General features: G+C 48.7%; 1 protein-coding gene across 4 annotated transcripts in view; it reads left to right on the forward strand.

Annotated features, from left to right (window-relative positions):
* Positions 1-22145, forward strand: part of GTDC1 (glycosyltransferase like domain containing 1) — a 471831-nt gene extending 449686 nt beyond the window's left edge. For 2 of the 4 annotated variants that reach the window (XR_012250688.1, XR_012250691.1), the window contains one exon: positions 14724-14851. The gene's annotated coding sequence lies outside the window, so the exon portion shown is untranslated. Of the gene's footprint in view, positions 1-14723; positions 14854-21483 lie in introns of those variants that run through there. The other 2 variants (XR_012250686.1, XR_012250690.1) reach the window with 2 other exon arrangements.
* Positions 22146-24679: the final 2534 nt, after the last annotated feature.

A 24679-nucleotide genomic window follows, 5' to 3' on the forward strand; every position in this document is an offset into this window, starting at 1 on the left:
GTTCAAGGTCACTCTGATCCTCTTCTGCACTACGGAGTTGCTCGGGGCACCTTTTGAGGTGGTCTCTGGAGACGGTACTAGTGGTTTCTTCTCCGTCCTTGGTGATCACGCACACCTTCGGGTTGTCGTGGTCAGACTGCAGTACGGTATAGGGTTCCCTTTCCCACTGGTCGTCCAACTTATGTAGCCTTCTCTTCCGCTTCAGGACCTGCTCACCAGGTTCCAGGGGACCAGCAGGGGCGTGTTGGTTGAAGAGTTTTTCTTGCCTCTCTCTCACCTGGGCCAGGCTCTTCTCCACACTCTCCTGTACCTTCTTGTACTGCAGTTGCCTTTCCGTATCCCAGTCTGCATCCGGGGAGGTGTCCTCAGGCGTTAGGACTCCCATCTCCAGGTCTACGGGCAGCTTACCTGGTCTGGCTCGCATCAGGTAAGCCGGGGTGCAGTTTGTAGTATTCACCGGGATATTGTTGTATAGGTCTATTAGGTCCGGCAGTTTTTCTGGCCACAGGCTGCGTTCCTTCAGGGGCAACGTCTTCAGGAGATCAATGACTATATTGTTCATCTTCTCACACATCCCGTTGGTTTGTGGATGGTAAGGCGTTGTCTGAATCTTCTTACAGCCATAGAGGTTGCAGAACTCCTGGAAGATTTCAGCCTCGAACGCTGGACCCTGGTCTGTCAGGACCTGCTCCGGATACCCGTGTGGACGGCAGAAGTATTGCTGGAAGGCTCTGGCCGCTGTTTGGGCTGTCAAATCTTTCACCGGGACCACCACTAGAAAACGGGAATAGTGGTCCACGATTGTCAGGGCGTAGATGTATCCTGACCGGCTTGGAGCCAATTTGACGTGGTCCAGAGCTACCAGCTCAAGAGGCTGCGTGGTGACGATGGGCCTCAAGGGTGTCTTCTGGCTGGCACGGTCCTTCCTCAGGTGACAAGGGCCACAGTCTCTGCACCATTTTTCTACAGCCCCTCTCATGCCGACCCAAAAGAACCGTCCTCTTAGCAGGAACTCCAGTTTCTTCCAACCGAAGTGCCCTGCTCTGTCATGGTAAGCCCCCAGGACCATAGCTGCATCCCGTCTTGGGACCACGACTTGCCAGGTCAGCTCGTGCGTCCGGTGGTTGACAATCCTTCTGCACAGCTTGCCTTCGTAGAGGAACAGCTAGCTCTTCTCCTTCCATAGCTGCTTGGCTTCCTCTGGAGCATCCGGATCTATGTGGGCATCTTCCTGGGTCAGCAGATCTTTCACCAGGCGGACGGCAGGGTCACTATCTTGGGTCTCGGCCCAGCTGTGGTGAGGTAGGGGATTGATCATCACGGTTGTTAGATCCTCCTCCTTCACGCGGTGGGAGTATTGAGCGGCTCCGTTCCGGTGAAACGCGGGGAGTTCTACCTCCTCCAGCTCCTCTGGGTCTTCGTCACCTTCAGGTAAGTGAGGCATTCTTGATAGGGCGTCAGCGTTGGCATTGGTTTTGCCCGCCCGGTACTTGATCACGAAGTCATAGTTGGAGAGACGGGCCATCCACCGCTGTTCCAGGGCACCCAGTCTCGCATTGTCCAGGTGTGTCAGCGGGTTGTTGTCCGTGTACACGGTGAACTTTGCGGCAGCCAGGTAATGCTTGAAGCGTTCCGTCACGGCCCACACCACCGCCAAGAATTCTAGCTTGAAGGAGCTGTAATTCTCCGGGTTCCTCTCGGTGGGCCTCAGCTTCCGGCTGGCGTATGCGATCACCCGTTCTCTGCCCTGTTGGTTTTGGGACAGTACGGCTCCCAGTCCCACATTACTGGCGTCTGTGTGGAGAATGAAAGGCTGGCCATAATCAGGGTAGGCCAGGATCTCATCCCCCGTGAGGGCCATCTTCAACTGGCGGAAGGACTCCTCTTCCGGTTTATCCCACTTGAAGGGTGGCTTTTGACTTCGGGACTTAGACTGTCCAATCAGGAGGTCCTGCATAGGAGCTGCCATCTTAGTGAACCCGGGGATGAACCATCGGTAGTAGCCTACCAACCCGAGGGACTGTCTCACCTCTTTGATGTTCGAGGGGCTTGGCCAGCTCTTGATTGCCGTGACCTTGTCAGGGTCGGGGGCTACTCCTTCTGCACTTACCATGTGCCCTAGGTACTGGACCTTCGGTTTCAGCAGGTGACACTTCGATGGTTTCACCTTCAGGCCGTAGCCTGCCAGGGCTTCGAACACCTCGGCCAGGTGCTTTAGATGGTCCTCGTAGGTCTTTGAATAGACGACCACGTCGTCCAGGTAAAGGAGGACCGTCTCGAAGTTTGGTGCCCTAGACAGCATTCCATCAGCCTCTGGAAGGTACCTGGTGCGTTGCAGAGCCCGAAGGGCATACAGTTGAACTCACTCAGTCCCATCGGGGTGGTGAAGGCGGTCTTCTCCTTGTCAGCCTCTGCCACAGGAACCTGCCAGTACCCGCTAGTAAGGTCCAAAGTAGAAAAGAAGTTAGCTGATTTTAGTGCGGCTAAAGACTCCTCTATTCTAGGCAGCGGATATGTGTCTTTGTGGGTGATACGGTTGATTTGTCTATAGTCCACGCACATTCTCATGGTGCCGTCTTTCTTTTTTACCAGAACCAAGGGGGCTGCCCAGGGGCTACAGCTATCTCTAATGACCCCAGCTTCTTTAATTTCTCTTAGCATACCCTTGGCATTCTGATAATGTGCAGGGGGTTCAGGTCGGTGTCTTTCTTTTTTCGGTGGGTGGCTCCCTGTGGGGATGTGGTGTTCTATCCCTTTTACTCTGCCGAAGTCTAGCGGGTGCTTACTAAAGACTCTCTCGTACTCCTGTACCACCCGGTAGACTCCTTGTTTTTGGTGCAGGGGAGTGGAGTCAGCACCCACATGGAGTTTCTGGCACCAGTCCTCCTTTTGTTTCTGGGAGCCATTACCCTCCGCCTGTGGAGATGGAGGCAAAGGCTCCACGGCCCTGATAGCTTTGTGCTCGACAACAGTTTGGCGAGTGTAGCGTACCTGGGTAAGTGTACCTCCCTCTCCCCAATGTTGAGGATGTGGACGGGCACCCTCCCATGACGGACATCAACCACCCCCCGGGCTGTCAAAATGGTGGGCCTGCTGTCCGAGTACACGGGCTCTACCATGGCTTGGTAGTCTCTACCTCTCAACCCGATTGAAGTCCGACACCAGATCATCATTTCACTTTTGGGAGGCATGGAAATGGGGAACGGATCACTCAGTCTTACGCTACCGATCTCACCACCAGACAGTTCTACCTGCTGCCGTCTCATCAGGGATTTTATCTCTTTGTTGAGGACACTCTGTTGGCTGGAACTAGCATTCACCGCCACCTGTTGTAGAATTACAATTACCTCTGAAAGACAATTTTCAATTACGTTAGTACCCACAGTTATTTTAGGGTGACTTTCACGACGGTCAATGTCCACAATAATTACTCCCTGTGCCGGTAGTTCAACTTTACCAATTTTAATGGTCATCTCCTTGAACCCCATCTGCGGCACGGGTAAGCCATTACTGGCGATGATGCTCAAGTTACTGTCTGGATACCGTGTGATATCAGCATCAGTCCAATACTGCTTAAAAAGTACATAAGGGATAGTGGTTACTTGCGACCCAGTATCCAGCAAGGCGCTCATGGGGATACCGTCCAGCACCACGGGTAAAACCGGGTGCCCCCCAACGTACTTATTACGCCAATTGTAAGGGCCTGGTGATCTTATGCTTGGGGGTTGGCCCTCTGCCCCAGGTTGGACCCGTTTAAATTACAGTACCTGGAAATGTGTCCGGGCTGGTTGCATCGACGGCAAATGGGCTGTCCATCCTCTGCGTAGCGGTCTGTGGGCCTCCCTCGGAACGACGGGATCCTCCTCTGTCGACGCCATGGGACATCCTCCGGACTTGAAGCCAACTCGATGGGTCTTGACGGGTCCACTTGTAATGCCTGGACGGTCCTGGTCAACGCCGCGACGCTCCTGGTCAGCTCCTGGACTTGGTGGTGCAGGTCTTTCGACGGGGCTTGGTTCAGGGCCTGTGCATCAGCCCCCACGGGGTCCATAGAGGAGGGCGCCGCCTCCTGGTGGTAGGTGAGAGCAGGGCACCGGGGGTTTATAGCGCCACTGGTTGCAGATTCACGGAGCACCCTTATGGCCCTGTCCTTAAATTGGGCAAAGGTCAGGTCGGGGTTCTGAAAGAACATGAGGCGCAGTTGGGCCCTGTGGGCGCTAGACAGCAGACCTTCTATGAATTGTTCTGTTAGCAGCTTATCCGTTTCCTGCACACTGCCAGGGTCAGTTTGTTGAATAGCCCTCAAGGCTTCCTGCAGATTTAGGGCATAGTCTCTGATGCTGTCCTGTGCCCGCTGCTTACATCCATAGAACCTCATTTTAATCTCAGCGGAGGTACGTGTGTCAAAGGTACCCCGCAGCTGGGTCAGAATACCCTTCACAGTCCTTTTCTCCTCAGTGGGCCATGATTTTACCTCCCTTTGGGCTGCGCCAGTTAACTGCCCTGTTAATATGCTGACCTTCTGTTCCTCTGTCAGGGGGTAGACTTGGAACAAACTGTACAGCCTTTCCTTAAAGTCAGTTAGGGCATGGGGCTCCCCTGAGTATTTGGGCAGCCAGGCCGCTCCAGGGATGTAGGGCAGGGAAAAGGGCATCACCGCTGCTGCAGCTGCGTTGGTGGTAGTGGGCGCCTCTGTGTCCGACATCTTCCTCCCCCCTAGTTAAGCGTGGCCTACCTTCCGACGATCCTCTTCTGTAGGCCGCGGCTCCGCTGCTGCTGCTCTGGACGAGGACCTTGCGTCGCGTCCTGATGACGTCAGCGTCGCTCTCTCTCCCTTCCAGGACCTTGCGCAGCGTCGGTGCGTGGGGCGGAGCTTCGGATCTCGCGTGGTTTGGACGTCCACGCCCCTCTTCTTCCCGCGCGGCGTCCTGAAGATGGCGTCCGATGGCGGGAAAGCGGTTGAAGATGGCGGGAGACGGCTGGAAATGGCGGGAAACGGCTCCGGATGGCGGGAACCTTCACCACGGAAGGTATGACAGTCTTTTGAAGGCACGCAGTACCCGGTGGTTGCGGGCACAAAATCCTGCCGACTACGCCAAAGCTGACTCGCCCCCTGGGCCGTGGGGCACTCGGATCCGGGCAATAGGGGAACGATGGGAGTAGTAGTGGCAACCTGGTTCCGCGGCTCAGGGTGGTCAGACCAGTGGTAGTCTTTCAGATGTTTTAGATAATGTCCGACTACGCCACCCGTGGATTGCGGTTATTAGGAACCGCCGCTGCAAGGCAGTCCGCTGGGGCTGATGACGTGTGCAGCTGGGATGGTGCGGCCCCAGGGCAGTGTAGTGGATGTTGGGGGTGATGGTAGTGAGAGTCCCAGTGCTGATAGTGCTGGAGGAGCAAGGAGCACGCAGACAACAGGTTGCAGTCCAGGGTCTTTACTAGAACAGGTAAATTGACCCACAAACAGTCCCGGCTAGGAGGGGACCTGGATGTCTGAGAGCAACGGGGAAATTGGCCCTGGTCAGGGTGAGGGTGTAGGCCTACCGTGCTTTCTGTGCTCCTTCTGGCTATCTCCTCCTTATAGAGTAACAACCCACGTTTCCGAGCTCTCCGTGTACTCTCGCCTGCATGGCCTGCAACGTGGGTTCCTTTCTGCTCCCAGCCTTGTACGGCTTTGCTGGTCCCTCCTGTTGTGGCAGGGCCTCCAGGCTTCTTAGGCCAAGAAACATACAGTCCCCTGCGGACTGGTTATCTGCTGGAGAATGTGGAATCCTCCCAGCCTCAGACACCAAAGTCTTGTAAATTAAGTCCTCTTTCTGCCAAGACAGGCTCTCTTCGCCTCTTGTCTCTGGCTTGTGGCTCTCCTTCTGCCACACTTCCTCTTAGGTGCAATACAACTGTCCCTCTCTGCTCTGGGACCTGAATCCTGAGACAGGTCGTCCAGCTCTCTCTAACCCTGCCCCCAGTTCCAGCTTTTATAGGGGCAGCCTGCTCCCCCTACTGGCCTGAGACAGGAGGCATTGCATGCTAATGTTCCCCTGACTAGAGAACCTCCCCCTTGCTCTCAGACACAGCTTTAATACATTTTGTGGCATCCAGGCCAGGGTGACACATACACAGTGACTGCACCAGCAGAATAGTGAGTGCAGCTGTGGAGTATAATATAGGATGTAACTCAGGACCAGTACAGGGTAAGTAATGTAATGTATGTACACAGTGACTGTACCAGCAGAATAGTGAGTGCAGCTCTGGAGTATAATACAGGATGTAACTCAGGATCAGTAATGTAATGTATGTACACAGTGACACCACCAACAGAATAGTGAGTGCAGCTCTGGAGTATAATATAGGATGTAACTCAGGACCAGTACAGGGTAAGTAATGTAATGTATGTACACAGTGACTGTACCAGCAGAATAGTGAGTGCAGCTCTGGAGTATAATACAGGATGTAACTCAGGATCAGTAATGTAATGTATGTACACAGTGACACCACCAACAGAATAGTGAGTGCAGCTCTGGAGTATAATACAGGAGGTAACTCAGGATCAGTGCAGAATCAGTAATGTATTGTATGTATGTACACAGTGACTGCACCAGCAGAATAGTGAGTGCAGCTCTGGAGTATAATACAGGATGTAACTCTGGATCAGTACAGAATCAGTAATGTAATGTATGTACACAGTGACTGCACCAGCAGAATAGTGAGTGCAGCTCTGAAGTATAATATAGGATGTAACTGAGGACCAGTACAGGGTAAGTAATGTAATGTATGTACACAGTGACTGCACCAGCAGAATAGTGAGTGCAGCTCTGGAGTATAATACAGGATGTAACTCTGGATCAGTACAGAATCAGTAATGTAATGTATGTACACAGTGACTGTACCAGCAGAATAGTGAGTGCAGCTCTGGAGTATAATACAGGATGTAACTCAGGATCAATAATGTAATGTATGTTCACAGTGACTGCACCAGCAGAATAGTGAGTGCAGCTCTGGATTATAATACAGGAGGTAACTCAGGATCAGTACAGGATCAGTAATGTATTGTATGTACACAGTGACTGCACCAGCAGAATAGTGAGTGCAGCTCTGGAGTATAATACAGGATGTATCTCAGAATCAGTAATGTAATGTATGTACACAGTGACTGCACAAGCAGAATAGTGAGTGCGGCTCTGGAGTATAATACAGGATGTAACTCTGGATCAGTACAGGATCAGTAATGTAATGTATGTACACAGTGACTGCACCAGCAGAATAGTGAGTGCAGCTCTGGAGTATAATACAGGATGTAACTCTGGATCAGTACAGGATCAGTAATGTAATGTATGTACACAGTGACTGCACCAGCAGAATAGTGAGTGCAGCTCTGGAGTATAATACAGGATGTATCTCAGAATCAGTAATGTAATGTATGTACACAGTGACTGCACAAGCAGAATAGTGAGTGCGGCTCTGGAGTATAATACAGGATGTAACTTATGATCAGTAATGTAATGTACAGTGGTGGCCAAAAGTATTGGCACCCCTACAATTCTGTTAGATAATACTCAGTTTCTTCCTGAAAATGATTGCAATCACAAATTCGTTGGTATTATTATCTTCATTTAATTTGCTTGCAAGGAAAAAACACAAAAGAGAATGAAGCAAAAATCAAATCATTGCTCATTTCACACAAAACTCCAAAAAAGGGCCGGACAAAAGTATTGGCACCCTCAGCCTAATACTTGGTTGCACAACCTTTAGCCAAAATAACTGCGAACAACCGCTTCCGGTAACCATCAATGAGTTTCTTACAATGCTCTGCTGGAATTGTAGACCATTCTTCTTTGGCAAACTGCTCCAGGTCGCTGATATTTGACGGGTGCCTTCTCCAAACTGCCATTTTGAGATCTCTCCACAGGTGTTCTATGGGATTCAGGTCTGGACTCATTGCTGGCCACCTTAGAAGTCTCCAGTGCTTTCTCTCAAACCATGTTATAGGAAGTGTGTTTTTGGAAGTGTGTTTTGGGTCATTGTCCGGCTGGAAGACCCATGACCTCTGAGGGAGACCCATGACCTCTGAGGGAGACCCAGCTTTCTCACACTGGGCCCTACATTATGCTGCAAAATTTGATGGTAGTCTTCAGACTTCATAATGCCATGCACACGGTCATGCAGTCCAGTCCCAGAGGCAGCAAAGCAACCCCAAAACATCAGGGAACCTCCGCCATGTTTGACTGTAGGGACCGTGTTCTTTTCTTTGAATGCCTCTTTTTTTTTCCTGTACACTCTATGTTGATGCTTTTTCCCAAAAAGCTCTACTTTTTTCTCATCTGACCAGAGAACATCTTCCAAAACGTTTTAGGCTTTCTCAGGTAAGTTTTGGCAAACTCCAGCCTGGCTTTTTTATGTCTCGGGGTAAGAAGTGGGATCTTCCTGGGTATCCTACGATACAGTCCCTTTTCATTCAGACGCCGATGGATAGTACGGATTGACACTGTTGTACCCTCGGACTGCAGGGCAGCTTGAACTTGTTTGGATGTTAGTCGAGGTTCTTTATCCACCATCCGCACAATCTTGCGTTGAAATCTCTCGTCTATTTTTCTTTTCCGTCCACATCTAGGGAGGTTAGCCACAGTGCCATGGGCTTTACACTTCTTGATGAGACTGCGCACGGAAGACACAGGAACATTCAGGTCTTTGGAGATGGACTTGCAGCCTTGAGATTGCTCATGCTTCCTCACAATTTGGTTTCTCAAGTCCTCAGACAGTTCTTTGGTCTTCTTTCTTTTCTCCATGCTCAATGTGGTACACACAAGGACACAGGACAGAGGTTGAGTCAACTTTAATCCATGTTAACTGGCTGCAAGTGTGATTTAGTTATTACCAACACCTGTTAGGTGCCACAGGTAAGTTACAGGTGCTGTTAATTACACCAATTAGAGAAGCATCACATGATTTTTCAAACAGTGCCAATACTTTTGTTCACCCCCTTTTTTAGGTTTGGTGTGGAATTATATCCAATTTGGCATTAGGACAATTCTTTTTGTGTTTTTTCATTGAAGACAAATTAAATGAAGAGAATAATACCAAAGAATTTGTGATTGCAATCATTTTCAGGAAGAAACTGAGTATTATCTGACAGAATTGCAGGGATGCCAATACTTTTGGCTACCACTGTATGTACACAGTTACTGCACCAGCAGAATAGTGAGTGCTGCTCTGGCGTATAATACAGAATTTAACTCAGGATCAGTAATGTAATGTCTGTACACAGTGACTGCACCAGCAGAATAGTGAGTGCAGCTCTGGAGTATAATACAGGATGTAACTCAGGATCAGTACAGGATCAGTAATGTAATGTATGTACACAGTGACTGCACCAGCAGAATAGTGAGTGCAGCTCTGGAGTATAATACAGGATGTAACTCAGGATCAGTACAGGATCAGTAATGTAATGTATGTACACAGTGACTGCACCAGCAGAATAGTGAGTGCAGCTCTGGAGTATAATACAGGATGTAACTCAGGATCAGTACAGGATCAGTAATGTAATGTATGTACACAGTGACTGCACCAGCAGAATAGTGAGTGCAGCTCTGGAGTATAATACAGGATGTAACTCAGGATCAGTACAGGATCAGTAATGTAATGTATGTACACAGTGACTGCACCAGCAGAATAGTGAGTGCAGCTCTGGAGTATAATACAGGATGTAACTCAGGATCAGTAATGTAATGAATGTACACAGTGACTGCACAAGCAGAATAGTGAGTGCAGCTCTGGAGTATAATACAGGAGGTAAATGTAGATTCATTATTATATGTATTTTGTAAAATGGTGTCGGACTATTCGCCCTCCACCCTAATTATTCAACTTATCGCTTACATCAAGACAGTCCTTTGCTCAAAAATTGGAAAACACATTTTTGTGTGTTGGCAAGTTCAGCTTATTAGCCGGACTGCCATTAAAGATGAGATTGGCCAAGTTTCCACTTTGTGACATCCCTGCACCCTCTAATGTAAGTGTTATTTTATGAGCCCTGCTTGTATTTCCAAGTCAACATAATGTGAAAATCTATATTTCCATTTTTTTATTGGATGCCCAGCTGGAAAAAAAAAAAGCACCTTGTAGAAATTCTGATGTTAAGTATTCAACATTTCTTTAATATTGCTGCTTTTTATTTTGCCAAGTGAGTGTAAATTATCCCGACCTCTGACTAGGGTCAGTCCAAGCAATCTTAAAGGGGCACTTTTTTATCTCTACCATTATAGAGGGTGAAGAAAAACTTTCCCCGGGTATTTCATGAAGTCACCAAATCCCTTCAGAATCACTTTTCTGATTTTGTTTAGTTTTTTTTTTTTTTTTTAGCAAAAGCATTTTTTTCTGCAGATTATTTGGTGACACGGAGTTATACTTTGTGCTCTATGATATTAACTTGTGACCCAGAATACAGTTTTCTGAAAGTAAGATTTTTAGAAAAGTTTTTTTTTTTCTTAACTACAAGTTGTACAGTTTACAAATTGTGCTCCATGTGATCGTCTGGCGCAGATAATCACGTAACGGAGTATGTGAAATTGACTCTCTATTTCTCTTTTTTTTTTTGCAGTCGGTGCTGATTTAGGATGTGAGATTTTACTAGCAGAAGTGCTAATCAGGCAGGAGAGTCTGTGAGGATTTACTTATGTATGCAGAAAATTATGGATATCATTAAAAAGTAAGAGATTATGTCAGGGAGACACGTTATGATCTGTATCGTTAGCGAGATAAACTGAGAAAAACAGCAAATATGACAACTAAGTGTCACGGTGTAAAGATAAAATTCCATATAAATGATGGCATTTAACCTGTGACACCAGGAAAAGACAAAGTCAACAGAGTTCAGACCCTGGAATGGTTTTATCGTATGCAGGATGCATATACAAATGGACAGGACAATTTACCCTTCTTTCCTCATATCAACTGGCATTATTAAAATATCACTTTTATTAGGTATTATTTGAATCAAATAATTTTCCAATATTGATGTCTAATTGAGATCAATATTCCTCAGCTCTCCGATTGCTGCAATAGTTGTCTCGATGTTTCGCCGTTAAGCTCCCTTCATCAGGGGTACAGGCGCTTCAACCTACTTTCTACTACCTGCAAGAGAAACTGGGCATATGTAATGCTGTGAAACAATATTTTTTAGAAAAATAATCAAGTTGTAATCCTCATCTGACAGGTTAAAGTCACATGTCAGGGTAGATCTGCAAAGGAAGAACAAACCAAAATACATATATTAATGTAGGGAGCAATGCATTATTAGGACAACAGAGAGGACTCTTGTCTGTCCTGTCTGGGAGTCTACCCCAAAATAATTAAATAAATGAAAAACCCTGTATGTTCTACTGCCATCTACAGATGAGTTTGTATTACTGCACCATGAACTAGAATTTGTTACTTTGTTGCATCTCAGCCTAAAATTTGTTTAGGTTTTTTGTAAAATTGGTTTACTGCCATCCTGCATTTCTCTGAAGGGTCTACTAATGTATTATACTGCAGTGAAAGAAAGATAAATAGTCAAATATGAGATTTTTAGCATCTTATTAATGAAGCGCTGCCTTTCTTTTTGCATGTACTGTAAGTGAAGGGGTTCAGGTTTAAAACTTTGGAGACTTTGCACCCCAAAGTTAGTTCTTTTTCTTTTTTAGCGTTCGATACATGGATAGATGATTATTTGATCAGAAATACATAAATAAATATATATATATATTTTTTTTTTCACAAATATATATATAATTTTTAATTTATGTATTTTTTTATAAATACACGCCAATGAGACTATATGGATAAAATATATAGATAATCCAAAGAAAAGGAAGCAGCACTCTGGCTTTAAAGGGGTTGTCTAGGTTTTCCCCGAAAGTCTACAGTCAATCTATGTGACTACAGGCTTGTTAATGCTCACATTTCACACACAATGTGTTCTGGAGTATGTATACCGCATACATGCGGGTCTCGCTGCTGGCACCGGAGAATCCTCACAGCGCTCAGTGTGCGCAATGTGAGGATTCACAAGTCTGCAGTTACGTAGAGTGAAAGCAGACTTTCGTGATAAACATGGACAACCCCTTTAAGTGAAAAACTAGACGATGTAGAAAGGTAGAAAAATATTTAATAGCCCATATTGGCAGTAGTGACGTTTCGGACCAACACCCTTGTTTGTCCGTTCATATTCTATACTGGGCGGCTGATGCTACTGCCACGGCTAATAGATAACCATGCTAGCCACACATTTCCTTACTCTCCACTAAGTTCTATATCAATGTTGTCCAGCTGTGTAAGGTCAGCACTGGCAGCCCTGGCTACAGCAGTACATCTTGCCTGCCCCATCCTATTCTATACTGTGCAGCTGTGGTCACTGCAGATCGATAGTCTCACTCAGTCTCCCTTGCAATCCTACTCTGTGCCAGGTAAATGTATCTGAAACTACTCCCAAAAAAGTGATATTTTTTGCTTTGTAAGACTCAATTGCTTCTTCACTTTCAAAACAGCAAGCCTGTTTTTGCTTCTCATATAAAAAGGGATAATTTTTAGACGACTTTTTAAAAAGCCATTTCTCCTTAATTTCCCAAACCTCAAACATGTTGCTGATCCCAAAATGAGCATCAGTTTTGGATTGCCTATTAAAAAAGGCCATTCCATCTTCCCTTTCCATGCATGAAAACTTTTGCTGATCCTAAAAAGGGATAATTTTTGGAAGGCTTGTAAAAAAACTCTAGCCTCTTTGTTTCACAAAGAACAAACCTGTTATTTTCCAAACAAGGATATTTTTTTTGCCAAAAAAGCTATGGCTTCTTCCATGTACACAGTCTGTGTATAAACACTGGCATGACAGGTTTCTGTCCCGGAAAAGGGAACATTTTAGACAGTTTTTGTATTTTAGAAACTCTCTTAGTGCAGTTTTTTTTAAATTAAAAAGCCTGTTGTGTACCCTCATTTACCATCTGCCCAACATTGTTATATATTTTAAGATCACTTTGACAATACTAAGGCTGTGTTTACGTTAAAGAACTAAAGTGGTCGGGCACAGTCCTAGAAGACCTAGAGTGTTACTTCTTTTCTGGGTAATTGCAGGCTTTGCTAATTGCCTGAAAATCAATTTTTTGGGGAAAAATTTGTCAAAAAGTGGCAAATTTTGAATTTCAAAAGATTTCATTTTTTTAAATATCCATTTCAATAAAAGCTGAATTGTGGCTGTACCCACAGTGGCTGTGGGATGGTATTGACAGAGTGGGTTAATAGTTCTTGCTTCTCGATGTCATGGAGCGCCATTGTCACGGGTGTATCAATTGTGACAGACAGTCGTTCTGGACCTGGCTGTAGAAGATCTTTGCGCTTGGCTTTGCAGACGCCTTCTTGATCCTTTCATCTCTGTAGTGTAGTGATATCCTTCTCCTTCTAGGACCTAGCAGTGACCTCCACCTTCTGCTACTAATTGACACACCTTTGCTGGATGTTTAAATACTTTCAGTCTCTCCGGAGAGTCACCGGTGATAGCTTTATTTTCCTCTGTCCAGGCTTAAAGTACTATTAGTCGGCTAGTGTCTTCTTGGAGTTCCCTTGGAGGATAGTTGGCGTGATCTCTCTGGTGTCTTCTCAAGCTAAGTGTTTCCCTTGTATGTTTACCTGTTTATCTTTAGTTGTAGTGGGGACTGACTAGTGCTCACCCCGTCCCCTCCCTATCTAGGGCCTATCGCTAGGGGCAGTCAGGGATTAGGTTTCCTGCTCGGCGATAGGTGCGGAACCTATTTAGGGACGTTAGGGGAGTCATGGTGATTGTCAGATCTGCCTAGGAGTCTCCTCTCCCCCTTTCCCTAGTGTTTGGTTTTCCTACCCCGCTTCCCTTTGTTGTGCACTTGGTTCTGCCCTCACCTTGCATGACAGCCCCTCACTTCCTGCAATAGGCAGCACATCGTATCGGCTCTTCCTGTAATGTTCCTTTAAGTTGGTGTTAAAAGCAAAAAAAAAGTGTCTTTTCCGTGTACATATCTATAAATTATGGAGCATTTATAGCCACCTTAGTCACACAGCTGCTCAATGCCTTTATGATAGGTCTATGGTCTCGCAATTACTTCTGTAACTGGATAACCTGTACCCATTACATTTCATTTGCATATAAGAGCCCGGAGCGTAACGTCGTACACACGGCCTGTTAATGATCATAGACTTATTGTTATTAAAGTAAAAGAAAAACATAAGCAAAAAATTTCCGCTAATTATATGAAATTATAGGTATTCTGCAGAGGTCGCTATTTTATGGCCACTCTCGAGCAAGATGGAATTAATAAGTTCATAAATCAGAGGCTTAGCAGAATTAATATCGCCTAATGTTGTGTCGCAGGTAGAGAGTGCATGCATACGAGGCGCACAGACGCTACTGCCTCCGCTATAGGATCACAATTAACTGATTATATTATAAATTCATCCGGGCTTTATAATGAGTTAATGTCATTTCAATCTCTGATATTGCTCTGCGTTCCTGGGACAGACTCCATTTTGGAAAATGAATCGTGTCGTATTATATACATTTCCAAGGTGCTATTTGGGAAATAGATATCGCTCTTGTTACGAGCAAGTTAATGTAATGGGGTTTTACTGCTCACCGCACATCGTTTCTGATCCATTTACTTTGTACTTGTATTTGCTTTGTTACAATGTAATTAGAAAGTTACATGTGTTCTTCTCGTACCCAGATCCATCCAGTCCGGGGAAGGAAGAGGATAAATCTGTATGGTTTGCCGTTACCACTATGGTAAAAATAAAGATTCATCTATAGTCCCAGGAGAACCAAATTAAGAAGACCATTTTTTTTTCCTCTGTGAGGTAGGTGCATTTTCCTACAGGTGGCACTAGAGTTCTAGTCCTCTTCCTCTCTGAAGAGACAATTTGCATGTTTAATTTCCCAGAGGTGCATGTGTGGCACCCCAGGGGTCTGGTTTCCACAGTAACAGCAGTGTTATGTCTGAGAGCAGGTGGGAGGTCTCTTGGTCAGGAATCCTATGCATGCCACACCTCCTGCCCAGTCCTGGGAGGGGAAGGACTTCCCCTATATAAACCTGGGGCTGAGGCAGGGTTAGAGAAGAAGAGTAGAGAGAAGAAGAGAAGCAGTGATAGGAAAGAAAGATCAGGAGCTCTGTGGGAGTCGTGCTAAGAGGAGATCAGGGCTGGAAGCTGTAGAGCTCGCCCTGATTGAAGATTTCTTACCGGACCCGGAGTCCGAGGCTGTGGGGACTAACTCCTACCCAGCAGCAGAAACCGACCGGCAGGGGATTTCAGGTCCTCTGGCCCAGAAACCCGAAGGCTCGGTCACACGTGTGGGACCAGCACGCCGTCGTGGAGCGGAAGCTACTAGAAGGCCCCGAGTCACCTGCCATACGGGTGAGCACCACACGGTACACTCAGGGACGTGGGCTACCTTTACCCGCCTCTAGCAAGGTAGCCAGAAGAGTACAATTAGTTGGGGAGGCCTACAACTCCGCCTGGCCAAGGGGGATCCCATCTGCTCAAGGACTGACCAGGCCCCGACCGCTAGCCAGTACTCCGGGAGGGTCTATCTTTGTCACCAGTAAAGACCCTGAACTACACCGTATCGTCTCTGAGTGATTCCTGCTACCCCCATCATCCACGTCGGCTGCCCTGAGGCCATACCCCTCCCGTTGGGGGTTATACCATCCACGCTGCACCATCCTCCCACCGGCCTCAGCGGTTTGCCCTGCAGCGGCAGCTCCATAGCTGCATTCAACGGGTGGCGTAGTCGTTCTACATCTACTGCTAATATACCGCCACTTAGTCTGACTCCCTGGGCACGGACCGGGTCACCGCCACGAGACTACTACCCCTATCAGATCCGGCTCCGGGTAGTCCCTGCGTGCGCAACGCTGCATCACATAGGCCCAGGGCGCGTCAACTTTTGGCGTAGTCGGCAGGATCTCGTGCCCGCAACCACCGGGTACTGCGTGCCTGAAAAAGACTGTTCAAACTTACCAGTGGTGAAGATTCCCGCCATCCGGCGCCATCTTCTGCCTTCTTCCCGCCATCTGTGGAGTTTTCCCGCCGTTGGACGCCATCTTGAAGACGCCGCGCGGGAAGAAGAGGGGCGTGGACTCCGAAAGCGCGCGAGAACTGAAGCCCCGCCTCACGTCCGGACGTTGCGTAAGGTCCTGGAAGGAGCCCAGCAGACGCCGACGTCACAGGAGCGCGACGGAAGGTCCTCAACCCTGACGATCCACTGCGGAGCCGCGGCCTACGGAAGAGGATCATCGCAAGGTAGGCCACGGTCCACTAGGGGGGAGGAAGATGTCGGATACGGAGGAGAGCTTCACTGCCTCAACCCCCGCCAGCGCCACCGCTGCTGCAGTCATGCCTTTCACCATGCCCTATATCCCGGGAGCGGCCTGGCTACCCCAGTACTCAGGGGAGTCACATACCCTGCATGACTTTAGAGAAAAGCTGGATAGCCTCTTCCAGGTGTACCCCCTCACAGAAGAGCAAAAAGTGAGCATCCTGGTGGCCCAATTAACTGGGGCAGCCCAAAGGGAGGTAAAGTCCTGGCCACCTGGGGGAAGGACTGTCGCAGGGATACTAACCCGGCTGAAGGATACCTTTGATACCCGCACCTCAGCCGAGATCAAGCTTAGATTCTACGGGTGCAAGCAGCGAGCACAAGAGAGTATAAGGGACTATGCACTAAACCTACAAGAGGCCCTGAGAGCCATTAAGCAGACCGACCCTGACGGCGTGGGAGACGAGGACCGGCTGTTGACTGAACAATTTATAGAGGGTTTATATTGCAATGCCCACCGAACCCAGTTGCGGGCAATGGCCTTACAGGACCCTCATCTGGGATTTGCACAGTTCAAGGACAGAGCCATCCGGGTGCTCCAAGAACCGGCACCAGGTGGCGTTGTGACCCACAGACGCCCCACTACCACTTACCACCAAGAGGCGGCGCCCTTGTCGGCAGGGCCTGTGGGAGCTGATGCGCAGGCTTTGAACAATGACCCGGCTCCCGACCTGCACCATCAGGTCCAAGAGCTAGCTAAAAGCGTTGCTGCGCTAGCCCGAACTGTGCAGTCTTTACAGGTTTCTACTCCAGGGAAGATCCAGCTGGCATCCAGACCGGAGGACATCCCGTGGCGCCGACCAAGGAGGACCCCACCGGCCAGAGGAAGATCCAGCGACCGATACAACGAGGACGGACAACCTATCTGCCGCCGCTGCAATCAACCCGGACATATGGCAAGGTACTGTCCTTTAAACTGGCACAACCTAGGGTAGAGGGCCAACCCCTAGGAAAAAGATCATCAGGCCCATCAAACTGGCGTGACAAATATGTGGGAGGACGTCCAGTCTTGCCTGTGGTACTGGATGGCATTCCTATGAGTGCCCTACTGGACACTGGGTCACAGGTCACCACCATCCCGTATGTGCTCTTCAAGCAGTACTGGAATGACTCGGATATAACCCGCTACCCTGACGACGACTTGAGTATCATCGCCAGCAATGGTCAGCCCGTGCCACAGATCGGATTTAAAGAGGTGACCATTAAAATCGGTAGAGTCGAGCTGGCAGCCCAGGGACTGATCATTGTGGACATTGATAAGCGCGAGAGTCACCCTAAGATAACTCTAGGAACTAATGTAATTGAAAATTGTCTTGCAGAGGTGATTTTTATTTTACAGCAGGTTGCCAAGAACGCCAGCTCCGGCCAGCAGCGAGTGCTCCAAAAAGAGATCCGGGCACTGATGCGATGGCAACAGGTGGAACTCTCCGGCGGTGAGATTGGTAGCGTGAGAATGTGTGACCCTTTCCCTATTGCCATGCACCCAAAAAGTGAAATGATGATTTGGTGCCGGGCGGCTATTGGTCTGAGAGGTAGAGATTACCAGGCAATGGTAGAACCAGTTTACTCAGACAGTAGGCCCACCATTTTGACAGCACGGGGGGTGGTCAATGTATGCCATGGGAGGGTGCCCGTTCGCATAATAAATATCGGGAAGAGGGAAGTGTACCTGCCCCGGTATGCCACGCTAGCCAAATTGTATACCATCAATCAGAATTCTATACAGTCCATAGAACCCTTGCCTCCATCTTCTCCGGAGGAAGGTAACGGCTCTAAACAACAAATGGAGGATTGGTGTCAGCAGCTACATTTGGGTACTGACTCCACTCCCTCCCACCAGAAACAGGGAGTCTACCGGGTGGTTCAAGAGTACGAGAGAGTGTTTAGTAAACACCCGTTAGACTTCGGGCGAGTCAAGGGGGTAGAACATCACATCCCCACGGGAGACCATCCTCCCATAAAAGAGAGGTATCGACCCGTACCCCCTGCACACTACCAACACGCCAAGGGGATGCTTAGAGACATGAAGGAGGCTGGGGTAATCAGGGAAAGCTGTAGCCCCTGGGCAGCTCCACTAGTCTTGGTCAAAAAGAAAGACAACACCATGAGAATGTGTGTAGATTACCGGAAAATAAACCGTATCACACACAAAGATGCGTACCCCTTACCAAGAATAGAGGAGTCTTTGGCTGCTTTAAAATCTGCTAACTTCTTCTCCACCTTGGATCTCACTAGCGGGTACTGGCAGGTTCCTGTAGCAGAGGCGGATCGGGAAAAGACCGCATTCACCACCCCGATGGGACTTAGTGAGTTTACCTGCATGCCGTTTGGACTCTGCAACGCACCAGGAACCTTCCAGCGATTGATGGAGTGCTGTCTGGGACACCGGAACTTTGAGACGGTCCTGTTATACCTGGACGATGTCATCGTCTACTCCAAAACCTACGAGGACCACCTGAAGCACCTGGCGGAAGTGTTTGAAGCTCTGGCAAGTTACGGCCTAAAGGTGAAACCCTCCAAGTGTCACCTCCTGAAGCCAAAGGTGCAGTAACTGGGACACATGGTGAGTGCTGACGGAGTGGCTCCCGACCCTGATAAGATCACCGCAATTAAGGAATGGCCAAGCCCCTCCAGTGTAAAGGAAGTGAGGCAGTTCCTCGGGTTGGTAGGCTACTACCGAAGGTTCATACCCGGTTTCACCAAAAAGGCAGCTCCTATGCAGGACCTCCTGATAGGCCAGTCCAGGAAGGCCAAGAACCAGAAGCCGCCCTTCAGATGGGAGAAGTTGGAAGAAGAGTCCTTCCGCCAGCTGAAGATGGCCCTCACGGGGGATGAAATCCTGGCGTACCCTGATTATAGCCAACCCTTTATCCTCTACACCGACGCCAGTAACATCGGGCTAGGAGCCGTACTATCCCAGATCCAGCAGGGGAAAGAACGGGTAATTGCTTACGCCAGTCGAAAACTGCGACCCACCGAAAGAAATCCTGAGAATTACAGCTCATTTAAGCTAGAGTTCCTGGCAGTGGTGTGGGCAGTCACCGAACACTTTAAGCACTACCTCGCTTCTTCCCGGTTCACCGTGTACACGGATAACAACCCGTTGACACACCTGGACACTGCAAGACTCGGTGCCCTAGAGCAGAGATGGATGGCCCGCTTGTCCAACTATGAGTTTACAATCAAATACCGGGCAGGACGCTCCAATACCAACGCGGACGCCCTGTCCAGGATGCCAAACCTACCGGACGGGGGTGAGGATTCAGAAGATTTGGAAGAGGTCGAACTCCCTGCGTTCCACCGTCATGGGACTATCCAGTATTCCCACCGTGTAAGGGGTAAGCAAGCCGCTACGTTCAACCCCTTACCTCACTACAACTGGGCGGAAACGCAAGACAGTGACCCTGCCGTCCGGCTGGTGAAGGAGATGCTGACTCAGCCAGAAGCTCGCCTTGACCCAGACGCTCCGGAGGAGGCCAAGCAACTGTGGGCAGAGAAGAGTCGACTGTTCCTTTACAAGGGGAAGTTGTGCCGCAGAATGGTTAACTCCCGGACGCATGAACTGATCTGGCAAGTAGTGGTGCCAAGAAGGGACGCAGCTATGGTGATGGAGGCATACCACGACGGGGCTGGGCACTTTGGATGAAAGAAGCTGGAGTTCCTGCTGCGCGGGCGGTTCCATTGGGTAGGCATGAGAGGAACCATCGAGAGGTGGTGCAGAGACTGTGGCCCATGCAACCTAAGAAGGAAGGACCGTGCCAGCCAGAAGACCCCCCTTCAGTCCATCGTCACCCGGCAGCTGTTGGAACTGGTAGCCTTGGATCATGTAAAACTGACCCCAAGCAGAAGTGGCTACGTCTACGCATTAACCATCGTGGATCACTACTCCCGGTTCTTGGTTGTCGTCCCCGTCAAGGACTTAACGGCTCAAACAGCAGCCAGAGCCTTCCAGCAGCACTTCTGCCGTCCACACGGCTACCCAGAGCAGGTGCTGACGGACCAGGGACCTGCCTTTGAAGTGGAGGTCTTCCAAGAGTTCTGTACTCTGTATGGCTGCCGGAAGATCAGGACGACACCCTATCATCCGCAAACTAATGGACTTTGTGAGAAAATGAACCAGGTGGTGATAGATCTTCTAAAAACATTGCCCCTGGAAGAACGCAGTCTGTGGCCTGAGAAGCTGCCCGACCTGGTGGACCTATACAACTACATCCCTGTAGGTTCCACCAACTGTACCCCGGCTTACCTAATGAGGACAAGACCCGGTAAGCTACCGGTTGACCTGGAGATGGGAGTCCTGACACCCGAGGACACTTCACCGGAAGCAGACTGGGACACAGAGAGGCAGCAGCAGTACCGGAAAGTACAGGAGAGCGTGGAGCGAAGTCTCTGTCTAGCTAGGGAAAGACAAGAGAAAACTTACAACCAGTATGCTCCCGCTGTTCCCTTGGTACCCGGAGAGCAGGTCTTGAAGAGGAAAAGACGGCTCCACAAGTTGGACGACCAGTGGGAGAAGGACCCGTACATCGTACTGCCCTCAAGCCACGACAACCCGAAGGTCTGTACCATCAGTAAAGACGGAGGGGAAACCACAACCATTGTATCCCGGGATCACCTGAAGAAGTGTCCCGAACAGCTACGGAATCCTGAAGAGGAACAAGAAGACCCTCGACCCGTAGAGGAAAGGGAAGATGTGGTTAGTACTGTGCTCGGAGACTTCCCTCGGTCCTGGACTCAAGTCAATGGTGCAGTTGTGGTACCCGTCCTCACGTTCCTCCAACCAGCATCCCAAGTACTCACGGAGCAACCGGTAGAGCTGGAAGAACAGCCGGTCCAGGAGGCAGAAGACTCCACACAAGCAGATCAGGAGGATCAACCCTCTGCTTATAGTGAGCCTGCCATACCCCTAGTGAGCCAAAGAGCCTGTAGACAGCTGCCCAGTTTACCCTTGACAGCTCCTACACCCTGTAGTTCAGGGCCAGACAGTCAGCTCCGTAGGTCCACTAGGGCCACTAAAGGCCAGTTACCCGCACGTTGGAGAATTTGAAGTGTTTAAATTGTTTTATTTGTGGTCACCTGTCTGTTACTTGTAAATAATTATGTGTTTCTAGTTATTTTTAGGAGTCTTTGGTGGATTTACCGGGAATCCTTGTACAATTGGTTGGAGCGTAACTTAGGAATGGACTAAAGACTGTTAAGGACTCGGGGCAGGACAGACCCCTACCTGGTTACGTCTCCCTGTTTTGGTGAAATGGACACCTTGCTTTTCTTCAAAAACTGCACCCGGTTGCGGACACGCCGTGACCATTCTAATATGTTTTTTTTCTATTGTACCGTTTCTGTTTGTATTGGTTATGTTTTTCTAAAATATGTTTAGTCCCGGAGTACTAAATTTCACTAGGGGGGAATGTGGCACCCCAGGGGTCTGGTTTCCACAGTAACAGCAATGTTATGTCTGAGAGCAGGTGGGAGGTCTCTTGGTCAGGAATCCTATGCATGCCACACCTCCTGCCCAGTCCTGGGAGGGGAAGGACTTCCCCTATATAAACCTGGGGCTGAGGCAGGGTTAGAGAAGAAGAGTAGAGAGAAGAAGAGAAGCAGTGATAGGAAAGAAAGATCAGGAGCTCTGTGGGAGTCGTGCTAAGAGGAGATCAGGGCTGGAAGCTGTAGAGCTCGCCCTGATTGAAGATTTCTTACCGGACCCGGAGTCCGAGGCTGTGGGGACTAACTCCTACCCAGCAGCAGAAACCGACAGGCAGGGCATTTCAGGTCCTCTGGGCCAGAAACCCGAAGGCTCGGTCACACGTGTGGGACCAGCACCGCCGTCGTGGAGCGGAAGCTACTAGAAGGCCCCGAGTCACCGGCCATACGGGTGAGCACCACACGGTACACTCAGGGACGTGGGCTACCTTTACCCGCCTCTAGCAAGGTAGCCAGAAGAGTACAATTAGTTGGGGAGGCCTACAACTCCGCCTGGCCAAGGGGGATCCCATCTGCTCAAGGACTGACCAGGCCCCGACCGCTAGCCAGTACTCCGGGAGGGTCTATCTTTGTCACCAGTAAAGACCCTGAACTACACCGTATCGTCTCTGAGTGATTCCTGCTACCCCCATCATCCACGTCGGCTGCCCTGAGGCCATACCCCTCCCGTTGGGGGTTATACCATCCACGCTGCACCATCCTCCCACCGGCCTCAGCGGTTTGCCCTGCAGCGGCAGCTCCATAGCTGCATTCAACGGGTGGCGTAGTCGTTCTACATCTACTGCTAATATACCGCCACTTAGTCTGACTCCCTGGGCACGGACCGGGTCACCGCCACGAGACTACTACCCCTATCAGATCCGGCTCCGGGTAGTCCCTGCGTGCGCAACGCTGCATCACATAGGCCCAGGGCGCGTCACATGCATGGCCTATAAGTCTCCTCACTCTGACATGCCAGGCCTGGCATTTTCACTTTCCACAATCAGAAACATTACCCCTTAGACCTCAGTCCAGAGCCTCTCAACTAGCCAAATCAGAGCTCATACTTTGCACTGATGACGGGCAACACCCTGAAACACCGTGTCTGCAAACTGAGATTCTGGTTTGGCTTTTATCCTAAGTCACATTGCAAGGCTCGATAAAGAGTCGTTATTGACTTTTAGAATCGCTGCTTCCTATATTGTTATATTGTAGACATGGTAATAGTAAATATGATTTTTTTTCTCTAATTTCTTTATTTTTGTGTTGGGAAAAGTGGGTGCTTCAAACTATATGTATATATTCCAAAACATTTTTATATTGAACATGTGACTTTCATTGCTTGTACTATAAACTGAATGCCACACCAGATTTAAGCTACTTAAATGCTGTTGTCCGATATTGACAGCTGAATTTAAAGGGGTTGTCCGGCCTTAACAAGTTTGCAGTCACTCTATGTGACTCTATGTGACTGCAGACTTGTGGTGAATGCTTAAAAAAAAGCACTCCCCTTGTATACAGTGGGCTCAGTTCCGAAGCCGCTCCAAATATATGAACCCAACACTGGACGTAATTGTACATCCTATGCTAATCTAACGTGGCGTGGGACGGTAGCTATGGGTGAGATACTCGTGTTCTACGCCCCGACACGCTACACGAAAATGGGGGTCCTGGCTGGGTGTATGGACTTTAGCTATGGAGGCGTTACTCTCTCGCAGGCCGGTGACTTCGCCTGGCCAGGACAAGGTCTTGCAAAGTTCAATGAGGGAGACCACCAGTTAAGGATAGCCTGTCTTTTACTGAACAATAACTTGGTGGGAATTATATACAGCAGATAGCGGGTGTATAACTTCATGAACATTTCTCTGAGTACATGGAACATTTTTATACACATTCTCTCCGTCCTTCCCAAAATGACTCAGTTCTGCCTTGCTTAGTTCTCTGTCTTCACCACAACCCAGCACAATACTTTAGGAACTTCCATTTCCCCAATAAGTCAGTAAGTGAGAGTCCTGTACTTCAACCCACAGATCTACGTCCTTTACTCCTTAGGGGAGCTACTTTACCAGTATGGCCGTTACTCAACTTCTCAGCTTGTTGACGGCTTGGAACTACCGCCCGGGGCACTCTAGTCATCTCATGTTCCCTGTTCTGATCCTTCCCTTTACTTTATGGGCATGCAAGTTCGGTATTGCGTTGTTAGGTTTCCTGCCCCCAGATTCCATCTCTGGAGAATCACTCACACCTTCTGTCACTTTCTCTTGCCTCCTTCATGGATCTCGCTATCCATTCCCTCGGTTTCCACTCACCCTAGGGACACCTAAATCATGTGGCTCTGCTTACTTATCAGACCGTAGGTCTTCTTCTGCTGCAGGCTGGGCCCTATCTGACTTTCTGACAGGAAACTCCCTCTGTCTCTTCACTTTATCCCCTCCCACTCTGGGCTAGTCCCAACTATTAACTTTAACTGTCCCTATCAACTCCCTGCTGCTGGGCAGAACACAAACTATTACTAATAACACACATTACTAAACACATTGCCCATCAAAATACATTACAACAATACATGTGTCTTCAAAGAGGAAATGTGGGCAACGCTTCCACCTTCTTGCATTAAGAAAGGATGAAAGACTGACTTCACTGAATATACAACATGTACCAGAAGGGGACATCACACATTTATTGTTCTGAGTAATGTATCCTTCAGCCCTAAATGATATCTTCTTCTCTGCGTCTATCAATCTAATGGTATAGCTTCATGTCTCAGTGCACAGAGGCAAATAATCTATCGGACTTAATTGTTATGGTCATGGACAATAATGAAAATTTGGCTTTGGATAGAACCGG

Source organism: Phyllobates terribilis, unplaced genomic scaffold (assembly GCF_046119375.1).
Source record: "Phyllobates terribilis strain yellow unplaced genomic scaffold, ASM4611937v1 Scaffold_9__5_contigs__length_417890890, whole genome shotgun sequence".
NCBI classification, from domain to species: Eukaryota; Metazoa; Chordata; class Amphibia; order Anura; family Dendrobatidae; genus Phyllobates; species Phyllobates terribilis.